Consider the following 24,027-nt stretch of genomic DNA (forward strand, 5'->3'; position numbering starts at 1 on the left):
CCCATCTTGGGTGGTGTTGAAACTTTTAGTGTTGGCTAGTACAAAGTCACCGATTGGTGAATCTCTCTAACCCTTCATCATGAGATCAAACTAACTACTTTATTAGTTATGTGTGGAAGGGTAAACCCTAGTCCCAAGATCCTTCCATCCCATTGACCGCTTGAATGTTCTTGGGCATGTCAAATGAAATTGACCCTGAGAGTCACTAAATGTCATAGGGCAATGATATTTGATGGGGCATATCTTAGAGCTTGTGTGAGGTATGGATGTAATGTCAAGTTCTACATGATTTTCATGTTGTTAACACTTACAATAATCTCTCTCTCTTTTTGGAAATTCAATTCTATTTTGATTTTGTGGCCCCATCTCAAGTGATGTTGAAACTTGTAGTATTGGCCAGTACAAAGTCACCAACTGGTGAATCTCTCTAACCCTTTATTGTGGGATCAAACATTCTTCTTTATTAGCTCTAAGTGGATGGGTAAACCCTAGTCCCAAGCTAATTATATCCTATTAACTAATGGAACATTCTTAGGCATGCCAGATAGAATTGACTTTAAGAGTCATTAAATGCCATAGGACAATGATCTTTGATGGGGCATATCTTAGATCTCATATGAGGTATGGATGCAATGTTAGGTTCTACAAAATTGTGTTATAAACACCTATAATAACCTCTCTCTCTTTTTGGATATTCTATTCCATTTTGATTTTACGATCCCATCTTGAGTGATGTTGAAACTTGTAGTATTGGCTAGTACAAAGTCGCTAATTAGTGAATCTCTCTAATCCTTCATCATGGGATCGAATTGTTTGCTCTATTAACTCCAAGTGGATGGGAAAACCCTAGTTCCAATCTTGTCCCAACCTATTTATCACTCAAACATTCTTAGGCATGCCAGATAGAATTGACCCTAAGAGTCACTAAATATTGTGTGTCAATACTTGGAAGAATGAAAAAGATAGTGTAGTCAATGTATAGTGGATAATGATGCACAAAATATGTGCAAGAAGAGATGAAACAACTATACTACAAGAATCATAAGAAGATCATATATGATGTGTTTCAATGAATGAAGCTCTGAAAGAGATGGATAAGTAAGCAATCTTGATATCAAATTCCACGAATAATCTAAAAACTATATTTCAAGTCTTCTCGTGTTGTGAAGATAAAGCATATATAAACTCTTGACATGTCTATGATGACACTAAGATTCAAGCTTAGACATTTACATAATGCAGCCAACTCAAGATTCAAATTTCAATGTTAATTGTATAATAGTAATAAGAGTTCAAGTTTCATTGCTTTCATCCCAACAAAAACTTCAAATAAGTTACTCATAATCAAAAGTACTCATAACTTGTACAATCTAAATACAAATTAATATCATATTCTTATTCACATGTCAAAAGATACTATCAAATCTTATTACAATGATTCCTACCCATATTTTGGATGCAAATTGCATTTAAATGAAATACATGTAATACTTAAAATATAAACAAGAAAAACAAGATATATATTATGATAACCAATAATGTCATACATAAACAAACCAATGCATCAAAGTTGTAATCTAATAATGTCATGAATCAAATATATGTCATACATCAAATATATAGTGTCATGTATACATCAAATGTATGTTGAATATGTCCACTAACATAAAATCCAAGATATAAGTCAACTAATGCCTATATGTGTGGTCATCCCTATATCTTCTCCTTCCAATGAGGGGGAGGAAACAAATCCCTATAGGTCTCTGATTTTTGTGTGGAGGGACATGATGGGGATGATGAGGTCTTCCTCACATGCTCAATCATCCTCTTGTTTAGGCTCCTCTCTAACTAGAGCTGATACAAACAAAGTATATATGAATCAATAATTATTATACATTGAAATCAAATATATGTACACACAAAATTAATAATTTTCTTACCACCATCAAATAGTCACTCTATACATCCACCCTAAAGGCTCACGAATGATCAAATATAATTGGCCCTACATCAATTTAGTTAATATAATCACTTGATCATGCTTATAAATACTATTTTAAATTTCAATACTAACTATTATAAATAACAACTAAAACTATGAAAACTCTTTCATACCTCAGTCAATGGCTCTGAATTAGCTATTGCGATAGCAACTTCATGATCGATGGACTGGCAAAGATGAGTAAGAGTCTCTGACGTCAACAACTGCAAATCATATAATACAATTTATATATTATTTTTTATAGAATATAATATAATTAATTAAATTAACATGATACAAATGTACCTCTACGAAGCTCATATCATGCCTAGGCTCAGAGTCCCTTGTGAATGTCGATGGTCCAGTAGAGAATTAATGCACATGGATAAAAAAAAATTGTCAATCCTTCATACGATTACTTAATAAATATATATATTAATTGAAATGATTAAAACAATTTACATACCTTTTAACTCGTCGACGGGACATAAAATGGAGCCGGGGAATCTGTACTAGGGCCATCAACACTCTTACCCTAAATTTTGAACAATGTCAATACATGCTAATATATTAGTCATTCATTGTACATACAAAATGTGATCAAATTAGTTTATTATAATTGTAATTTACATGTGTCAATGCCAAATGTCTCACTCAAGAAGTCATCAGTGACTAGCCAATCATCTATAGTGCCTCCAACGTGACTGCCAAATGTACATAAGGATCCACATGATGTGCACATGCGACCGCAATGCAAAGAGGGATCCTCCTCAACTAATGGACTGGTGCAATGAATGAGGGTTTGTGTCAAAGCATTGATAGTCCCTAGAGTAGCAATCTTACATGTTCCTTCACAACTGAAGGAATATGACATGCTCACCCAGTGGCTTGATAATAGGTGATTTAACTACAATGGGGTCATGATGTATCCTTGACCTCTCAAATGACGACCCCCACCTCTACCCTGAGAATCTAACATGTCAAAATAATTGGGGATTTTCCTGAGGACAAATTCACAATACAATTTTCTTAAGAAATATATCAGAACCTTATGATTATTGCAAGGAGGGGCATCAAAGACCATCCACCATCTATCCCAAAAGTTATTTATAATATCATTATGGATGCACCAGTGGATGGGGAACCTTTTAGTTGCAGTTTTAACCATTTCTTCTTCTCATGTCTTTTTAAACAATGCACATATGTCATCTTTGTTATGTCCTTGTTTTTACATCTTCATAGGATAATTTTTTTTTGCATAATATCTTCTTTGTTCTTCTCTCTTAATGTGCCAAATATCCAATTGACCACTAACAAAAGCTACCTAGCTCACAATGGACTCAAGGGAGGATGCCAATTGTGCTCTCGTAGGATTAGTTTTCCCTCAAGCTTTTAACTTGCTAATGGTTGCTTCTAATTGAGTTTTCCCTCTTTCTATTTCATTCATTATATTGCCTTGGTTTCCAAGAGGAGGTCTTTCAATTAGTGGAGGTTGCAGAGGTTCTTTCTCTTCCTCGTGAGGGTTTTCATTTTGATCTTGTGGAGGGTTTTCATTTTGATTTTGTGGAGGATTTTGTTGATCAAGCTAGGGTTTTGGTGGTTGATTATTCACAATTCCTAATAAAAACCCAATTGCATTTTTAAAAACTAAACAAAATTAAAGCAAAACTTTAAAAAACATACAAAAAAATGCAAAAACAAGGTTAGAAGACATACTTGATGAACCCGATCTTGATCTTGGCGACGAGGAGGCATTTTGAGGAGGAGAGCGAGAAAAAATTTCACCTTCTACAAAACACATGCACATTGTTGGGGGTAGAGAAGGCAACCAACAAAAGAAATGGGAGAAAATGATATGGGTCGCATGTTTACAGGCCTTTTATAAGATTTCACATAGTGTGTTTGTGCTATAGAGTGCACACACTCCTAGGCTCCACAAGCCTAAGGCTTGTGGAGCCCAAGCCATAGCACACGTGTGCACTATAGGAAAGCTTGAAAAACTAATGGGGTGTCATCTTTTTGGCACCAAAACTTGGTGCATTCACCCTATATTATGGTTAGTAAACATGTGAAGCCAAAGATTTAAGTCTCCTTAGTGTATTACTATAATAAATTAATCTAAATTGAGTAAGACAATAGATGCATTTAATCTAGACTAAGTCTTGCATATTATTTTCTAATTGGTAAATGGTAAAAATAATGACTTGGATTTGTGTTTACCACTTGAATTTAATAAGAAAGGCTCCTAAATGATGACTATGTGGACTAACATAAACATAAGGGTCTAGCTTGAAATTAAGTGGTTGTTTTACTCTAAATTGTTATAATTAAGATGAATGGATATTGAAATAATAAATCAATCAAGTAAAGAAAGACAATTAGTTATGAGATAAAATTTAAGTTTCCCTTCTTACATGGGAGATGAGGATAAGTAAATGGTGAATGAAGCTTCTTCCAAATATGGATTACTTATTGGATAGTTTATATGATCATAACCTAATAAGTAGAAGGTAAGTAGGTTTTTTAAGAACATAGCAAGGGAACCTATTAGGATTCTTGCATCTAGAGTTAAATATAAATAAAGAAATATAAAGTAATTCAAAAAACAATTATTCACCAAACTTAGCAACATTTATCCTTGTCCTTATGAGTTCCCTAGTGGGGTGTTACAACCGAAATTACTTCATTTATTTACATTCATTTAATGTAAATTATAGAAATGGATATTGCACACAACACATGCATTAAAACACAACCCCATTATAGTTTTTGAACATGGTAAGTATTAAAATAATTATTGTACTTTAAAATTTAGGATAAACAATGTTTTTAGCTAGTCAAAATCTATAGAATTATTCATGAAGAATTTGACATCTTCACATTTCAAATAATATAATGGAATGTGATATAGAAAAATAGTGCATTATATGATTTATTGAAAATGAAAAACCAATGACCCCATCAAAAAAATAAGTAATTTATAAATTTATCCTTCAAAAAATATGAATGAACTATACAAGAATAAATCAAACTAATTAAAAAATTAGATTAGTCAATAAGTATAATCAATTAACACAAATCAATATTGTTGGAAATGATTGAAATGATCATAAGAAAAGTTGTTGGAATAATATATGGAACTGGTAAAGAATATCCTCAATCATTGTTTTGTCATTGATGTCAAACTTGCTACTTGCAGGGATGACAATTGCTTTAGTGATCCAAATACTATCAATTAGTTGATTGTCAAGGTGGAGGCAATAAATAAGATGTAACTAGAACACTTAGAGAAAGGTTGAAATTATGATGTTGTAATGAAGTACAAGGATTAGTTAAGCCATTGATGAAACAGTGTATTGGATGACATACTAAAAGATACAAAGAATGAGCACACTGAAACATATCAAAGATCTAAGGTTTTAGCTAAGTCTTTTGTAAAGCTCAAACTAAGTTCATTAGAGAGAAGGAGCCGAGCAAGCTAGTAAGAGCCGAGCAAATTCCTAGTTAAAGTGTCGAGCAAGTCCAGATGCCGAGCAAAACCAAGTGCTGAGCAGAATCAAGTGCTGAGCAGAATCAAGTGCCGAGCAGAACCAAGTGCCGAGCAGAATCAAGTGCCGAGCAAAACCAAGTGCCGAGTAGAACCAAATATTGAGCAGAATCAAGTGCCGAGAAGAATCAAGTGCCGAGTAGAACCAAGTGTCGAGCAAGTATAGGTGTCGAGTAACATAGAGGTGCCGAGCACCAGTAACTCAATAATGCTAAGTTGCTGCATTATTTTGGAAATCGAAGATTCGTCAGATCTAAGCCGACAAAGTTGTTATCTAGAAATTTGTGAGTTAAAAGGAAGATAAGAATGATGAGTTGGTGGCACAGAACACCATGTAGAACATTTTTAAGATACAACTAGCGAAGTTTCTAGAAGAGAACAAGATATGGGGTAGATACATTGTATCCTACCTAATCCATTTTGAAACCCTAAGATTGGAAAGGGAAAATTGAGTGGCAAAAGGAAAATCAGACTTCTATATAAGAAGACATAAGTTAATGAAAAAAAATGGAAAAAAGGGGATTGTGAGAGAGAGAGCCGTGGTCAAGCATAAAAGCATGAAGTGTTGTAGAATGTGCTAAGGAGAAGAAAACACAGGAAATCTGTTTAAATAGATGACCACAAGAATGATTGCATTGGCAGAATGAGTAATAAGACTCAAGGAGATGAAGCTTGAGAGGGAAACAAGCAGTCAGAGCTGAAGTGATTGAAGCCAAGCATAAGGATTGAACTGAAAGAGTGATCTGAAATCTGCAAAGTATGTTGTAAGTTATGTCAGATCAAAAGACCATTATCGTTACTTTCTAGCAATTGTAACAGTAAGATAAATCCTATGGACTTAGGTTGGTTTAACAGCCATTAGATAAATCTTTTAACAGGGTGACATTCCAAGTGAATGTTCTAAAAGACCTTTAACCAGGCCCATTCCTAACAGTTTGGTGAAATCCTCTAACAAGGTCACATTTAACAGTTTGTTGTAAGCCTTTAACAGGGCCGACTTTTAACAGGGCATCACTTCAGAAGAGTGAGAATCAAGTAGCATGTTACTGGTGGTTTTTCCCAAATTGGGTTTCCACGTAAATCATTGTGTCATGTGTTGATCTTGAATGTTTTATGTTTGCATGTTGATTTACAGTAATTTGCTTATATGACTAATTTAAGTTTGAACAGATGAAAAGGGTATGGATTCATTAAAAAGGTATTAATAGGGCATTTGGACCTTGAATAACTGATTCACTCCCCCTCTTAGTTATTCTAAAAGAATTCTAACAAATATATAGATATCAAAGCTAGGATTTGTAATATCCCTAAATATAAATGAATTAAATAATTGAAATAATTAAATATTATACATAGCTTGATCCTTGATCATAGGAAACAATGTTTCAAATTTCAACCTTTGATTTACCTTTTTTTTTTGTGTTCTAAAAGTTATGTAATTTTGAAAATGACTATTTCCATTCTAATTCACTTGGGTGTGCTTCTATACCATATCTCTAAGTATAAACATGATATTATATAAATTTGTCTTGGTGTTGTGTCTAAAGTAACAAATTATTTTTTGCCTATTTTCTTAACCTTGATTTTTTTTTCAATTAACAAGAAAATATGATATTTATAAATAATTTTGGGGAATATTTAGATCATGAGGTTGGTGTTTTCCTAGGTTAGAGCCCTAGATGAATTGACATTAGAAATTTAAGAATAAAGATTGAGGATGGTGAGCAATCATACAATATGCACTAATCTTTTCATATACCATAAATTACAATGTCAACATGACCTTTTTGTATGCTAAAATGTAGAAGAAATTGATAGGAACCAAAGCATAGAATAAGATTCCTATACTCTGTACTTAGCTACACCTATAGAATTGGGTAGAGGTATGTTAAAAGGGTATAAAAGGGAGCAATCTTACTAACATATGGTATGTGTCAAAAAGTATGGGAGAAAAAATTAGCTACAATCACTTTTTTCCCATCCACATAATAAGGTGTGGGAATTTAATGCACTAATATTTTGTTTGAGATGAAAAGAAAATTGTGTAAATAACAAGCTCAATTGAATTCACACTACAACATTTGGGGTCAAAGTGTGATGATGGTGTAATTTGTGGTGATTTTTTTTTTTTTTTGGCAATTGTCCCCAACATTGTCATAATACCGATGTTGGTGTCATAATTACAACACCCCTATGAGCATAAACAAATAAAAAATATGACATAAATCATTCCCCTTTGTTTTGATTGTAGAGAGTTGTGCATAAAAGAGTGTGGAGATCTCCAAACAAGGGTGGAGAGCTTTGAATGTTGTCATGCCCTTGTGATCTCTACATTTTTTTGTCATGCCTTTGCTCTGCAATTTTGTTGTTGTGCCCTTGTGATCTCTTTGATTCCGTTGTCGTGCCCTTGCTCTACGATTTCATTGTTGTGTTGTGCCCTTGTGATCTCTGTGCTCTTGCTTTGCAATTTCATTATTGTGTCATACCCTTGTGATCTTTGTGCACTTGCTCTGCAATTTTCTTCAAGGGCTATGTAAATGTTATTTTATTTTCCTTCTAAACATGTATATTGTAGAGATCTTTTTTAAGGTGCTTATTGCATTTTAGCACAACAACAAAAATTGATCCAGCTGCATAAATATTCCAAAATCTAAATAATAAAACAATAAAACTCACTCAACCCATGCTAAGTGACTCACCTCAAGATCCTGCACAAAAATAATGCAGACCAGGAAAAATGGATAGAGTTCGAAAGAATTTTTATAAAAACATCACATATCAGATTTTTTAGAAAGAAACTACCCATAACCCAGTTAAATGGTCTAGTTGTGATTAGTTAGGTCAATTAAAAATTCCTATAGAACTGTCATCAGATTAGGTACAATAAACTGAACAATCAGTTGTTCCCAACTTGTTTTCCAAGATGATAAAATTGCATATGCAAATGCATCACTTGCATGCTAGGAATGAAGCACATTCCTCAATTTATAATGAATGGTTGGATATAAAGGCTCCATACACTAGCCCATAAATGGAAGCCAAAGATGTAACCATGAATGTATTGGCACACTCTCCCTATGAGGATCCCAAGTATCTATTGTTGTTATTAATTTGGGCATCACTATATGATCCATAATGTTATGAAGTACTGAAGCCAGTAGTAACTTATCCCATGTCTCTAGAAATCGTATCATAGGTTCAGGGTCTCTTAGCTCCCAGGAATTTGTAGCAACTAATCTCACTATTAGAAGAATAACTTGGTGAAGAATTGAGTGAAAGGAGTTGAAGAAGAAAGTTATGCTTCTATGTAAATGCCATAATCATGAGGCTCATTCCCTTGTAGAAGCCTCTACCACAATGACATTACCTCTATGCCATGCAAAGGATGTTGAAGTGGTTCCCAACCTTGAAACATTCTTATAAGCATTTGATACTTGGAATCATTACAAGGAGACTGTGCCATAATTTAAACACTCTTATAAGCAAATACATATACAATACATGACAAATTGCACAACTTGTAGTCCTCCCAATATTTGGACTGTAAATTCTCAAAGACACTTGCAAGTGATTCCAATGTCATAGTACCTACTGCAACACTTTCTTAGATTCTATCTAGTGGCTCCCATAATATCCTCTATGTTTTCTATCTATTGCTTTTGTCACATAGTCTTGTTCTAAAGTTGCTCCTTCTCCTTCTCTTTCTAAAGCCACTCCTTCTCTCATGTGCCTTAAATTTTTATTATCAAATTTTTGAATATCTACCTTTAGCATATCTTCAATCAACTTCACATTGTGTTGTAACTTTGGCATAGGTGTTTGATCATTGATAGATTTAATTTCAGCATTCAAGTTTTCAATATTGGTTAACACCCTCATTTGTGGACCTCTCATGTCAAGCACTTTTTGCATTGTTTCAACACCATGTTCTTGCTTCTAAGCTAATAGTTCGTTAGTTGCATTTTATTGTAAAACATTAATTTTTTTGAACAATTGTAAACTCTTATAAAGTACATTATTGTTTTTTTTTTTTGTGTGTGTGTGTGTGTGTGCGCGCGTGCATGTGTGTAGAGAGATCTTCTAGATTGTGGATTATGGATTATAAACAAAAAAAATGACATTAATCATTCCCCATTTTTTTTGATCGATCATGGAGAGTTGCGTGCAAAAGAGGATGGAGAGATCCAAATGAGGGTGGAGATTAGTGGAGATCTAGGATTTTGTTGTCATTCCCTTGTAATCACTGCATTTCATTGTCGTGTCATGCTCTTGTGATCTATGTGCCATTGCTCTACAATTTTCTTCAAGGGGAGAAGAGATACCTATGTAAATGTTCTTTTTTTTTCTTCTAAACATGTATCTCTTGTTGATATATAATAGCTTTGATCAGATTCAAGGATAATTAATTATGATGATTGTATACATATATGCATGCATGTATGTATATCAGTTCACTATGTGAACTACTTTACATGCATACATACACACTTGTATAGTACTTGTGCTAAATTAAACTAATTACTTATGTCTTGAATTAAAACAAGAAATTATCCTTGCATTCAATCGAAACTATTCATACCAAACTATGTATGCAGAAATCTATACTTACATATTATATTATCTCTTGGTGATTGAGTAAAGATCTCGTGCATAATATCATCCAGGTAATGATCAGATGCATTCACATTAAGTCATAATAGGATCAAGTAGATGATCCATTTATATTTATACAGATCAATGACTTAATATTTATCATGTTTGGTTAAGCACTAACTAAAGTAATTAGTATAAGGTTAATAATTGTTTATATCAATAGTCATGTCATGAGTGGTGGTGCAGAGCACCAAGGCACTATTGTGGATTTTTCTTTAATTTTTTGGTTTCTCACCTAATCAGGCTAGGATAAATAATTTTGGATGAAAAATTCATGGTTGTAATGAAAAGACACCTTCATGTATGCCTGGGTCACTTTGGGCAAGTTATAAGCCAAAGTTGGTAGTTGGAAAAAATTGGGTCTTTTGAGTTTTTGGTTAAGATGGTGTAGGATTAGGTTTTTTTAGTTGTTTTTGAATAAGTTGGAACCTTTTCCAAGTCTTAGAATTCAAAAATTGTGAAAATTGCAAAAGTTGCACTTTTTTGTGCAAAATTGCTAATTTGCAAAATTGTAAAAGTTGCTCAAAAATGCAACTTAGTTGAAAAGGAGTTATAGTTCTATTCAAACAATAGTGGACTTTGGTTTGGATTTATGTAAGAAGGATATATACCTCATTTGTGAGGTCACAAAGGGCATATTGTATGGATTGGGAGAAGTTGCAATAAGAGATTATTCAGTTTTGAAGCAATTTTACTGGATTATTGTACTTTGTTCATACTGTGTGGATTGGCAGGCATGATCAGATGATTGTTTGAAGAATATTTTTGTCTTACCTTTCCATTTATTTTGGTTTCATCATTTTTGTGGAATTTTGTTCAAATTATTCAATTTTTTGTATAGGAGGGTTTGTAGGACAACAATTTTGTGCAAGCATCAAAGATGGGCCCATAGTTATGACTTTCACAGTTAGTTTTTAATGGCCTTTTGGGGAATGACAATTAGATGGGTCCTCTTAGTGATTCCAAGGTTTCAAGACTGGGCAATGTCTTTTTCTATTTTTCCTAACCATCCCAAGTCAAGTGTTTATGAGGATTTGACCTTGTGAGTGTGTTGTTTAGAGTATAGCAGGAGAAGGAGACCTATTGGAGGGCCGAGTGTTTGGAAGCAAATTGGAGGAAGGTGAATAGAAATTTGTGAGTTTTGGGTGTGTTTCCATGATCCCACTTTCCCATAGTTTCTTTGTGAACCAATCCTAATAAGGCCAATTAGGACTGTGTTGCTTAGTGAAGGAAAGGGAGTGTTGGAGTGGAACTAAGTCTTGATGCTTTGGGATTGGATATAACTCTAAAAAGGGTATCTATAAACCTAATTTTTTTAAAGGTGTGTTTGGGACTTTTGGAAGTTAGACACCAAAAACCTCTTAAGGATGCCTAATAGGGCTACTAGGTGAATTTGGGTTTGGTACATTATGGAAGTGTGGGGATCAAACCAGTGATGTATTTTGTGTTATGTGGATGCCCTAAGTCTATTTCATGCCTTGGAACCATTGGATCAAACCATTTTTATGTTTTCCTCATGTTGCCCTAGTTGTGGGGGTTAGGTCCTAAAGCCATATATGTATGTATGTATGTAAGTATATAGAGTGATCTTGTGGATTGTGGAGATCAGTGGAGATTTAGGATTTTGTTGACATTCCCTTGTCATCACTACATTTCATTGTCATACCCTTGTGATATTTTCATCTCATTGTCATGCTCTTATGATCTTTGAATATGTATGTATGTATGTATGTATGTATGTATGTATGTATGTATGTATGTATATGTGTATATATACATACATACACACACCTATGTGTGTGTCTATGTATGTATGTATTTTTAGACACGCACACAAAGGTGTGTGTATCTATGTATATATACACATACATATACATAAAGAGAAGCTTCTCTAATCACCTATTAGGGGAAATATAAAGAGATACATGTTTAGAAGGAAAATAAAAGAACATTTACATAGGTACCTCTTCTCCCCTTGAAGAAAATCACAAAGGAAGGGCATATAGATCACAAGGGCACGTCATGACAAAAAAATTGTAGAGCAAGGGCATGAAGATCATAAGGGCATGACAAAAAAAATGTAGAGATCACAAGGGCATGGTAATGAAATGCATCGATCACAAGGGCATGATAAACAAAATCCTAGATCTCCACTGATCTCCACCAAGGGCACAGCAACAAAATTTAACAATCACAAGGGCACGTCAATGAAATATCCACCAACATTTAGAGCTCAGAGCTCTCCACTATCATTCGAAGCTCTCCACCCTCTTTAGCGCACAGCTCTCCACAATTGATCAAAACAAATGTGGAATGATTTATGTCATTTTTTTTTTTTAAATACTCTTGTGGGTGTCACAATTATGATGCCAACTTAGTATTGCGAAGGTGTCAAGGAAAATTGCAAAAGAATACATAAAATTCACTACAAATTACACTGTCATCACAAATTACCATCGCAATTTGATCCCAAATGTTTTAGTGTTAACTTATGTATTTTTAACACTTTTAGTTTGAAGATAGAAAAACCTGTGGTTGAGGTTCCCACTATTGAAAGACAGTCATCTGATCTTGTGATTAAGAGCAGAGGAAGAAGAAAGAAATTTTCTAATCAGATCAAGACTTGCAAGAAGTATGATTCATTTGATCCTAGTAGTTTCAGTAGCAAGAGAAGAGATGATATTTATGATGATATTGTTGGTTGTAGTAGTAAGTTTGGAAAAACTTCTAGGATGATTGATGAAGAGGATTTGTGGATTAAGAATGTGCATGGGATTTATGTTTTGAATTTCTTCAAATGTTAATAAGTCCTTATGGAACATCTTTTTTTTTGAAACCTTGGTTATCTACAGTAGGTGCATCCTTGGCTATTGACAATCTTGCATCCTTGGGCTATATTACCTTAAGCATAAATTACAGTATCCCCTTACGAGAAGTCATAGACTCATGGCTCACTTTGATCAAGATTCCTCTTCTCCTCTCTTTAGGAACCTTAGTGATCATATGCTTTCTCATGATGCTAATCCTTCTATGGAGCATGACTATTATCATGCATCTCAAGACGAGGATGAGGCTTTAAGATTTCCTCATGAACAAGTTCATAAGATTTCTACCTAGATTGATAAAATGCACGATTGACTTCTTCAAGAGAATCACAATACCAATACTATGGCTGCTTTTGATGCTCTTAAGAAAGTGATCTATAATGATGGACATGGATCTTTTGCATGGTATTACTCACCTTATCCACATTCATGTTAAGCCCTCAACTCAAGCCACATCTAAAATAGGAATGGCTTCATGTATCACTAGTGTTGAAGCTACCTTGTCTCTTTCCAAACTTATCTCTAGAATTCCTTCTTATGTTGCCCCTATTGTAACTACTTATACTCAACCATTTAATCCTCATATTAGAGTCTTACTATTTCTTCTCTACCTATGAGTGTTCCACCTACTTCATTTCCTATCTCACAACTTTCATACAATAGTGTTTCTTACGCTTATCCTAATCCTCCTACTATGGTTACTAATGTCCACATGTAGCACCTTCTATTGTAGCTAACTTTTACACTCTTCCTAGTGTGTCGAATGTGTCATTGCCATCTATTTCCTCTATTGATTCCACTATCATTAGTATTGCTCAAATTGTTTCTTGCTTGCAAAAACAACTTTCTTCTCTTACTCAATACAAGTTTAATGTGCCTACATGTGATATACGTAGTCCTACACAAAAATAATACAGACCAAGGAAAATGGGCAGAGTTCACAAGAAATTTTACAAAAATATATCATAGTAGATATTTTGAGAAAGAAATAAGCCATAACCCAGTTAAATTGATCTAGTTGTTGATTAGCTGGGTTGATTATGAATTCCTATAGAACTTTCATCATATTAGGTATAATAAAATGAACAATCATATGTTCCTAGCTAGCAGGATCAAATACAGTTTTCCAAGGTGATAAAATTGCATATGTAGATGCATCACTTGCATGTTAGGCATGAAGTGCATTCCCCAGTTTATAATGAATGGATGGATATAAAGGCTCCATACACTGGCCCAACAATGGAAGCCAAGGATGTAGCCATGCATATATTGATATAGTCTCCTTGCAAGGAGCCCAAGTATCTACTGTTGTTGTTAATTTGGGCATCACTATATGATCCAGAATGTTATGAAGTACTCAAGCCAGTAGTAACTTATCCCATGTCTCTAGAAAATGAATTATAGGTTGAGGGTTCCTTGGCTCCCAGGAATTTGTAGCAGCTATTTTCACTACTAGAAGAATAACTTTAGTGAAGAGTTGAGTGTAAGGAGTTGAAGAAGCAAGTTTTGCTTCTGTGTAAATGCCATAATCATGAGGCTCATTCCCTTGCAAAATCCTTTTCCACAATTATATTACCTCTAAACCATGAATAGGATTTTTAAGTGGTTCCCAACCTTGAAACACTCTTATAAGCAATGGAAAAGCAAATGCAGATGCAATACATATTTTACTATTATTTATGTATATGTATGTATGTATGTATTTATGCATATACATATATATACATATGTATATGTGTATATATACATACATATACACACATATGTGTGTCTTTGTATGTATGTATGTATCTATACAAAGAGATCTTTGCACAACAAAAAAATTGATCCAACTTCATACATATTCCAAAATCCAAATAATAAAACAATAAAACTATATCAACCCATGCTAAGTGACTTAATACATGTATGCATGTATGTATGTATACAAACCAAGAAAAATGTATGTATGTATATACATATATATACAAACCAAAAAAAAAGGGCAGAGTTAATGTCATTGTTAATGGGCATTATATTTCCCCTACATTCATGCATTATATATATACATATTGCCCATTAACTCTGCATTATTTGTGTGCAGGATTTTGAGGTAAGTCACTTAGCATGGGTTGAGTGAGTTTTATTGTTTTATTATTTGGATTATGGAATATGTATGTAGCTAGATCAATTTTTATATTATGCTAAGATGTAATAACCACCTTAAAAAAGATCTCTCAGTATATATACATACATACATGTACATGTACATGTATCTATGTATGTATGTATATATATAGAGAGAGATCTTGTGGATTGTGGAGATTAGTGGAAATCTAAGATTTCATTGCCATGCATCTCATTTTCATGCCCTTGTGATCCTTGTATATGTATGTATGCATGTATATACATATGTATATGTTTCATTATTTTTATGTTGTACTAAGATCTCTCTGTTTATATACATACATACATAGACACATATGTGTGTGTCTATGTATGTATGTATATAAACAGAGAGATCTTAGCACAACATAAAAATAATAAAACTCACTCAACACATAGCATGGCCATAGATGCTATGGCAATGCATATTGGTAAGTGGATTCTAGAATATGTATGTAGTTGGATCAACTGTGTTTCATCCTGCTAGCTGGGACAAACTGATTGTTCATTTTATTGTACCTAATCTGATGATAGTTCTACAAGAATTTGTAATCAACCCATCTAATCAGTAACTAGACCCATTTAACTGGGTTATGCTTGTTTCTTTCTAAAAATATCTGCTATGATATGTGTACAAGGTATATTCATGTATTCATGAAACCTTAATGCAGAGTGCAGATAAAATGACAACGAACTAGACTAAACCCAAGAAATCATTTTCAAAATGCAAACTCTACGAATGTCTCATGTTTCCATAACTACAACCGCTAAGAATGCTCTCAGAACAACATCTCAGTGATAGTTCTAGAATGAGAAGTATGCTTAAAATACAAATCTACCAATATGTATGCAAGATCTAAGATGAAAATGTAGATTACATACAAGCAAAAATTTGTAGAATACTATCAAAATGGACATGCAATGAGCTAAACATGCGTTAAGATGATACTAAATAACATAAAAACAAATCTAAAATGCTATCAAAATGACATAAACTTTTTAGAATAACAATGCTAATATGCTCAATATGACAACTCGAAATATGCCTATAATGCAGATGTCTAAAACTTGGGTCCCTTTGCTTTTGAATTCTCCTTCTATTTATAGGATTTTAGAAGGGGTTGGGGTAAGAATCTGGGTTTTACCTTTGACTGGTGGATAGAGGTGAAATTAAAAATGTCTCATAAGAGATAAGAGGAGGAGTCCAAAAGTCTTGATTTTGAGGATAAATGTGGATTTTTTTTCAATTCCTTATAATATAAAAGGAGGATTTTTACTTTTGTGAGGATAAATGGATTTATTGATTTAATAAGAGTTCCATTTATTTTCAAAAAAGTTTGTCTTTTCCTTTTCCCTTTTAAATTTTATTTTATGATTTTGAATTGTTTATCTCCTCTTTCTGAAGATAATTTAGGTCTTATTAATTTGATAGATGATTTAATCAATTAATGACCTAATGTAATCTTTAATTTGAATTTTTTTTGTTTTCCTCTGATTTCTCCTTAATTTTCTTTGATTGGTCGAAGTTTGTGGTGTTTTAAGTCTTTGCTAATTTTTGGGTGTCTACAACATGTTTTTGTAAAATTTCTTACAAACTCTGCCCAATTTTCCTAGTCTGCATTATTTATGTACATGATTTTGAGGTAAGTCACTTAGCACCTTAAAAAAAGATCTCTCTATATATATACATGTATGTATGTATGTATGTATGTATGTATGTCTCTCTCTCTCTCTCTCTCTATATATATATATATATATGTGTGTGTGTGTGTGTGTGTGTGTGTGTGTGTGTGTGTGTGTGTGTGTGTGTGTGTGTGTATGTATATTCCCTTGTGGTCACAACATTTTGTTGGCATGTCCTTGTGATCTCTGCATCTCATTGTTGTACCCTTGTGATCTGTGTATATGTATGTTTGTAAGTATATACATATATATACATATGCATATGTATATATATGTGTGTGTGTGTAATATAGATACATACACACATGTGTGTGTGTGTCTATGTATGTATGTTTGTATATAAATAGAGAGATCTTGGCACAACAGGAAAAAAAAAAAAAAGCTCACTCACCACGTAGCATGGCCACAGATGCAATGGCAACACCTATTGGTAAGTAGATTCCTCTTTTTCTCTCTCATTTTTTATGTGTTTATTTCATTTGAACTATTATTTCTTAGGGGGCATTTTGTAATATTGGATTCATTTTATGTAGGATGTGATGAGGACATTCCTAGATGTACCCATGTTAAATGTATGGGAATCACTAAAGAATTGTGATGAATTGCTCATGAACAATGAAGATGGACTTCCCTTGAGAGTAGCAAGAGGCAATGAAGACATTCTAGGTATTTTAAAGATTGATCCTTTCTTAAATATTTTAGATGTTAATAGGGAATTTAGACATTAGGAGGGTGGGGTCAAATGAGCTTCCACCTTCATGTGGTTGGCCCTAATTAATAGAGAATATTAAACTATTTTCAAAACTAAGTGAAGCTCAACATTAACCTATGATTGCATGATAACTATTTGTGTGAATCTCTTGGTTTTAGGAAATGCAGAAGGATGCCATAGATCAATATGCAATCTCAATTCATATGCATATGACATTAGGTAGAGCTAAAAAAAACCAATAGGTTTGCATTTTTCTTAGAGGTTTGCATAGACCTATTAAATAAATGTAAACATGGTAGGTTTTTCAGCTTTATCTATTGTTTGTGCATATAGAATGCAACGCACATGCATTCTCGATTCAGAGTGGCATTGACAAGTTTATCAAATCAATGGCATGATGTTAATGAGGAATTTATTAATGGAATGAATGAATTTTATTAATGAATGCATGAATTTTAGATGTTAATGAGGAATTTAGATGTTAGTGTGGGTGGGTGAGGCCAAATGAGCTTCCACCTTCACGTGGTTAGTCTTGATTAGTAGAGAATATTAAACTATTCTTGAAACCAAGTAAAGCTCAACATTAACCTGTGATTTCATGACAACTAATTGTGTGAATCTCTTGGTTTCAAGCAATGCAGAAGGATACCATAGTTCAATATGCTATCTCAATTCATATGCATACAACATTAGGTGGAGCTGAAAAAACCCAATAGGTTTGCATTTTTGTTAGAGCTTTGCATAAACATATTAAATAAATGTAAATGTGGTGGATTTTATCAGCTCTACCTATTGTCCATGCATATAGAATGCAACTACATGTACATTCTTGATTCAGAGTGGAATTCACAAGTTTATCAAATCATTGGTATGATGTTAACAGGTAATTTATTAATGGAATGAATGAATTTTAGATGTTAATGGGGAATTTAGATGTTGGGTGCGGGGGGGGTGGGGCCAAATGAGCTTCCACCTTCACATGGTTGGCCCTGATTAGTAGAGAATATTAAATTATTCTCAAAACCAAGTGATGCTCAACATTAACCTATGATTACATGACAACTAATTGTGTGAATCGATTGTTATTCCTTAGACTTGAATTACTTCCTGAATTATCAAAGTAAACATAAGAAATATTTTAGAGCTCATTATAATTGGAGAAGTTGGGTGCCCTATCCATGATTATTAAAGACATAAAAAGAAGGCATTGACTTCACCTATTGAGGAGGAATATCTCGAGACCAAAGGAGAAACCATGTCATGACTAATAAATCCATACAATAAGGCATTGACTTTACTCTGATAACCTATTTTGATGACCAAAGGTGGTATGGCAATTATCCATTTGTAATGTCCCTCCCCATGTCCCTCAAGTGATTGTGCATTCTTATCTGACCATCTTCATCCTCCTCAACAAGAAATCTGTTGAAAAGAGTTCCCCAACCAAGTGTTCCATAAAAATCAGTGTCTTGTGCTACAATGGCCACACTTCTTCTTTCTTCAATGAAGAAACATGATGCATCAAAGAGCATCTCCTTCTCTTGCTTCCCTAGAGCATCATAGCTGACTTTGAGCCTCTTTGTGATGTCCTCGTGGGGAATCTTGGAATACTTATTCACCATTTACCACCATTTTTTTATAAATAAAATTAGAATGTCGTCACAATTGTGACAGATTATTCTGAAGGATAGTCATCGCTCCTACAACATTGTTTTCACATACCCATTGTAATTGCGAAAGGCTATTTCAATGGCTATTTGTTGCTCCCACAACACCATTGTCACACAGTTGTCGCAATTGGGACAATAGACTAAAAGCCTAAGCTATCATATTTGTGATGGTTTATTGTCACAATTGTGATGATGTGAAGATGAACTCTTTCCCTTTCCTTCTACCAAGTTATGATAGCTTTATCCATCACAATTTCAACAAACACCAATGTCGTTGCAATTTGCGATAGAAAAAGTTTGACGCTTGTTTGATGGGAGCTAATTCAAGGTACTGTCACTTGAGCGATGGGTGGCCATCACAATTTAGGCCCAAATGTAGTAGTTTAAATCTCTTAAAACCCCCAAATAAATACAAAGTAGGAAAAGTGCACAAAATTTGGGTATTTGATCAAGTCATCATAATTTTGCCTTAACATCTATGAAGTTTTTCTTTTGGGAGAAAAACTTATTAACCAAGAAAACATGCATATCATTCATATTAATGTATATTAACCAATAAAACATGCATATCATTCATATGATCATTAATAAGATGATATAGAATGAATAGTATCATATGTAACATCTTATGAATGCATGTTAGTGGTTTTAATGGTTAATGTGATTTGGAATTATATATAAAATATAATTGGTTTGAGAGTTTGTGGAGGCAAGAATCAGCCAAGAAAACCTCCAATCCCAACCAAAAATAGAATTCCTTTTGATAGCACTACCAACAACTTAAAAACATATTTACAAAAGGGTCTTATAGATAAGACCACACATGAAATTTATCATTATACTATTCCACCATCAACCCATAAAGTACCTATACATATTTCTCTGTACATAATTCTATTACAATACAAATATACATTACAAAATGAAGAGGAGGCTAAATTAAGATTTGAGTTTCTAAAAGAAAAAACCCATAAAATTTATATGTCCTAAAAATTCAACACATGACTCGTATAGAAAACCCCACCCTCATTTTTAGTTGCATCCACATCCTTGTCAACTCAAAACAATAGTAGCAGAGGTAAGGTCATGAAGAAGATTGTTTGGAATTCAAATATAGTCCCTTACAACTTTCCAAATTCAAATGTAATAATCCACATCATATGTTGTTTCCAAACATTCCCCTAAACCTCTTCATGTGAAGTGTTACGAGGTCAGAGTTATCACCCATGTGGTACTGGAAAATAGCTCATGTGTGTCGACCTTAAGTCTACACAAACTAAACCCAGACTATGCCATCACCATTGTAAGTGTTAATAGACTTGTGTGGAACCCAAGTCAAGGCCAACTTCATTTTGCCTCATCGTAATCCCAAGACTAGAGCAATGCATCATAGACACTAAATCATTTGATCCAGCCTCACACAAAACACATGGAACATCCCATGGTATGTGCTACATGACTTGAAGCCTACATAGAGACCCTATATCCTTAGAAAAATGTGTATGTCACTACATTTGATGCAGGCCAAAGCCAAACGTAGTTATGATACTCTTGCTTGCCTATCTTGGCTCACTAGTTAAGGCTCAAACCATGAACCCAAAGCACTCAAGAACCCTACATAAGGATCCTCTTCATCACATGTGCACATAACTCATCTGAACTCATTCCTGAACTTGGTGTCAACCTATCATGGCGAGTCCTTGAATCCCAATCCTAGATCAATGTCACATTCCATGCAATAAGGAATCATTTCGTTGGGACCAACACAACACCAAGTCATGCCACAAAACCCTTGTATAAATTCATGCCACTTGATCTCTTCATCAAGAACCCTTCGTTGAACCACTTCACCAATAATCGCTTAGGCTAGTTTCTTAAGCCAACCCCACCAGTTGCTTAGCATTTCCCAACCCAAGGTAATACAATTCCACATCCTTGAGCCTAGCTCTTAAGAATACTTGGCGCATTGATGGATATCAAGCATGGTTGTTTTTGTCAATGCAAATGACTCTTGGCTTAGAGCTCAGCACATAATCAAGTAAACCATTATGCAAGACTTCCACCCAAACCATACAAGAACTAATCTCATGTCACAAGCCTTCAAAGAATGCTTCACCTTTAATACCTAAACTATTATATAGTACGTCCAAGATGACCCTGTCCCAAACAATGTGATATCTCCTAGAAAGCCATCAGCCTCCATTCCTAAACCACTTTATTGCTCCTCAGCTTGACCCTCGACCTCACCTACACCACAACTCTTCCAATGGGGTCTCACTCGGCACAGTTCCAATGAAACATGCCATAAGCATTACAAGTCGAGAAACTTGCATAACATTTCTTGCAACCAACTCAAGGTATCACACTTAATGGCACCATACTTGGCCAGCATCACAACAAGTTGCTCATATGCGACATTGGCTTGGTAGACTAGGGCCCAAAGGTTAACCCAACCAAGTTCCTAAGTCACCTTACCCAATGGCCAACCTTCAATCTTGAGGTAAACCAATTTGTTATCCTTGGCTATTGTGTACCATGCCATGTCTTTGCTTTGCTAACTAATCTGCACTACCAATATAGGAGTGCCTGGGGTAGCCATAATACAAACACCCAGGCAACATAGTTCATTTATTCATGTTGTGTTCGTCTCACCTCTTTGAGACCACAACATTCTCCCCCACTTAAACTAGGCGATGTGTCAATGCTAGTATTGCAAACTTTAGACATTAAGTTAGGTAATATCTTATCAAATTCTACCTATAGAGTATCATTCGAAACTCTCCATCAGTTCCTAATCATGAAGCAACCTTCCCTTATGCTCATCGAGACTTTATCGATCAGATTCATCCTCATCTAATGATCTTGGGTAAAACAGATTTAGCAGGCCCCCAATTTCCTAGGCACCTCGTCATGAAAAGTGATTAAAGAGCTTTTCCCAACTCAGGTGAATAGATTCTAATTACTTCTATCCCAGGTGATTCCAAAGTCATCTCTAGTCACTCAAGTATCCATTATCAACCAGTTTAACTTTTGAAGTATGATTCTCTACTACTTACACCATTAAAACCCAACTATGTAATGACTCACGTTGTTTGAAAGATGCATCAACCTGAAGTAAAAGACTTAGTCACCATCTACACCTCCCAAATGTAACCTGAGACCCTTGCAATAGCACTAGGATTACACACTACTAGGCAACATTCTTAGGTAGCTAATCTAGGAATGCACTGAGGACCTATGTCAACCATAGAACTAAGAAACTCAATCGTCACTTCAATTTTAACTGATAAAGCCATGAGAATCCTCATCCAAATACTACCACCTAAACCGTTCAATGACCAATTTGAACATCACTTCCATGATCTCAAAGTCTTGGGTACAAACTAGAACCCACAAGACAACACTCCAATTCCTAGAACTAACCTATCCTAGATAGCCATTACTCTAACAACCCTGTTAAGTTCAAGACTTAGCCATGCCTACTTTCCACTTAACATATGATACTAAATCCTTGGACCAATAATACAACATAACCAAGCTCGAGAAGAAGCTTTTTATTACACCTAAGATTACTTATGGACTTACCTCAAATCATCACTCGAGCTCCCAACCCTAACTCTTCAAACTATTTTTCCACTTAAACATTGAGAACACCATCCCAATTATAAGTGGACTAATCTAGGCACACCACCTAGTAATCTAAAACAATAAATCCTATTTCCTCAATACATCGATTGAAAATGAGGTAAGCGATAGTTTTCAAGTAATTAAATCATCACCAAGGGCCTCACCCTAGCCTAGCACCTACACAAAATCAACTCAAAGTACCCTAGACTACCCTGTCAAACCTTGAAGTTGTCCAAACCTTGAGTTCAACCTTGCCCAACAATTACCCTAACCGACACATCCCATGTAGACCTCAAAATCTATCATCCTAATCAATGTGCACCGCAAGACTCTTCCTATCTACCACAACATGCTCAACATAGTGACTCTACAGTTCTACATCAACATGGACTCAAGATGCACTCTCAAATATGTGTCAAGTAGGTGAGAATCCTAGCCTTCCACTTGTAAAGGAAACTTCAAGAATGACACTGGTATCAGGTTTACAATCATGTATACTTCATAACACTCTCGCCATGTCATAGAGATCACACTGAATCTCAACCACTAAAATTTAGCTTCTAATAAGACCACCAAGGACCTACACAATATGTTCTCAATGTCGAGCAACTTCCTAGAACTTGTACCCCTAAGTACCACCAAAATTTCCTCACTCCAAGTCTTGTGACCTAACAAGAAGCAATAGGGAACACTTCCTACAAACATTGTTAAACTATTCAAGACCTAGTTACAACCCATCATCTCACATGGCCTAACATGGAGCCAAGCCCCAATCTCAATCTGAGACCTCTTAAGGTTAACACCAAAAATTGTGCCTACCAAACAAGCTCACCACCAAGCTTGGTGACATAACTGAACAAATGGTGACATGCCTCAAATAGAATTCTTAACCCAAATCTTTAGTTGACACCGAAATGAAGTTCACCTTCTAAAAGGCATCTCACACTCACTTTCAACATGATCCCAGATTGAAGGACATGATATGCCTCTACATTACGATTCAACCCCAAGATTTACTCAACTAGGTTTATTCCACATTCGCAATTTCAACCCCTATCCAAGAGTTAGCTCATACTTACAAGTCTCGCTACACCAAGTTGTAATGAGACCTACCAAATTGCAATTGTGGATACCATGAGGGAAACATTAAACACCAATTTGTTGGCACCAAACCCAGCTACATC

Source organism: Cupressus sempervirens, chromosome 9, assembly GCF_028749045.1.
Source record: "Cupressus sempervirens isolate cs-2001-9-10 chromosome 9, ASM2874904v1, whole genome shotgun sequence".
In the NCBI taxonomy this organism is placed as follows: domain Eukaryota; kingdom Viridiplantae; phylum Streptophyta; class Pinopsida; order Cupressales; family Cupressaceae; genus Cupressus; species Cupressus sempervirens.